Source organism: Lactuca virosa, chromosome 2 (assembly GCF_052849685.1).
Source record: "Lactuca virosa cultivar CGN04683 chromosome 2, Lactuca_virosa_CGN04683_v6, whole genome shotgun sequence".
NCBI lineage: Eukaryota > Viridiplantae > Streptophyta > Magnoliopsida > Asterales > Asteraceae > Lactuca > Lactuca virosa.
The window spans coordinates 58,347,769-58,349,917 of record NC_136427.1 but is presented as its reverse complement, the minus strand read 5'-3'; positions in this window follow the sequence as shown (position 1 = coordinate 58,349,917).

The window sequence follows — 2,149 nt, the reverse complement described above, 5'->3', positions numbered from 1 at the left end:
TGTGCGAGGGTCATTTTCGATGGGTCGAATTTCAATGACTGGATTCGAAACATTCGCATGTCCATTCAATACGAGGAAAAGGAATATGTCCTCGACAAATAGCTAAAGAAGATTGATGAAGAAACTGCTACTCCTAAGCAACTGGCTGAGTATAGGGCTCATGAGAAGGACGCGACAAAGGTGTCGTGCATCATCCCAGCTACCATGACTTCTGAGCTTCAGAAGTCCTACGAGGACTTCTGGCCTTTCGAGAGGCACCAAGACTTGATGGAAAGGTACCATCAGAGTGCTCGACAAGAAAGGTATGAAATCATTGCCTCCCTGATAACAACAAAAATGAAGGATAGAGAGTCCATCACGTCCCACTTGCAAAAGATGAAAAGATATGTGGACCGCTTGCTAAAGTTGAATGTCAATTTTATGAAGAGTTGGCTATTGATATCATCCTACACTCTTTGCCTCATTGTTATGATCAGTTCAGAATGACTTATCATATGAACAAGGAGGAAGTCACTCTAAGCAAGCTTCAAGGACTACTGAGAATTGCTGAAAGTAGTTTAAAAGGCAAGTCTGTTGTACCCACTCCTACTGCTGCTGCCCCGGTCCTGGCAATTGGACATGGGAAAGGGAAGAAAAGGAAAGCTCCTTTAAAGAATCATAAGGGAAACTCTCATGATGGATCCTCTTCAAGTGGGTCCAAATGTAGTTCTGCTGCTCCCTCATCCAATCCAAAGGAAGTAGAGTGCTTCTATTGTCATGAAAAGGGGCATTGGAAACGAAGCTTCCCTAAATACTTGCAGGACATTAAGGATGGGAAGATAAAGCCCACCTTCGCAGGTATTTACACTATTCAATCTAAAAACTCATCACATACTAGTTCTTGGGTCCTTGATACAGGATGTGGTTTTCACATTTGTTCTGAATTGCAGGGTCTAAGAAGAACTAGGGATGTGGAGTACGGGAAGATGAATTTGATAATGGGGAATAGGAAAGCGTCGCCTGTCACCAAGATTGGAGTTTATTCTTTATTGCTTAGTAATGGGTTAGGGTTAGATTTGAACGATTGTTGCTACACGTCAGAAATGGCGAGAAACATTATTTCTTTTCATGGTTTGTATAAACAAGGTTTTAGATTTTCATTTAACAAGGAAATTGGTTCTATAAATGCTTTTTTTAATGGTACATTTTATTTTGAAGCATTGTCTTGTAATGGTATATATGAAACTGTGATGGTTGTAGACAACTTAGGAAAAAATATATTGCATATTGATTTGTCCAATGGTTTGGACAAGGCATGCTTGTGGCATTGTCGTCTTGGACATGTCAACAAGAAGCGCATAGCCTAACTCCAAAAGGATGGAGTGTTTGAGTCATTTGACTTAAAGTCGTATGACACATGTGAATCCTGTTTGCTTGGAAAGATGACCAAGTCACCTTTCACTAGTACTTGTGAAAGAGGTGAGGGTTTGTTGGATCTCATACACACTGATGTGTATGGACCCTTCAGATCCGCCACAACGGATGCTAACCGCTTCTATGTAACCTTTACCAACGATTATAGTAGATATGGATATATCTACTTAATCAAGTACAAGTCGGAAACCTTTCAAAAGTTCAAAGAGTTTAAGCAAGAAGTGGAGAATCAATTGGGTAGGAAGATAAAGATGCTCCGATCCGATCGAGGTGGTGAGTATCTTAGTATTGAGTTCCACGACTATCTTAAAGAATGTGGAATTGTTTCACAATTAACGCCACCTATGACACCGCAGGTTAATGGTGTGGCTGAGAGGCGCAATCGAACCTTGTTGGACATGGTTCGTTCCATGACGAGTCGAGCTTCGTTACTTATCTCATTCTGGGGGTATGCCTTAGAGATTTCCGCCCATATCCTTAATCTAGTCCCAACTAAGAAGGTTGCCAAAACACCTCACGAAATGTGGACATGGAAGGTTCCCTCGTTATCGCATATCAGGGTTTGGGGTTCTGAGGCTTTCGTAAGACGAGAGACTCACGACAAGCTCGAACAACGTAGTGAGCGTTGTATTTTCATCGGCTACCCCCAAAAATCCTTTGGATATTTGTTCTATAGACCTAGTGAGAACGTGGTCTTCGTAGCACAAAGGGGTGTCTTTCGTGAAAGAGAACTCAT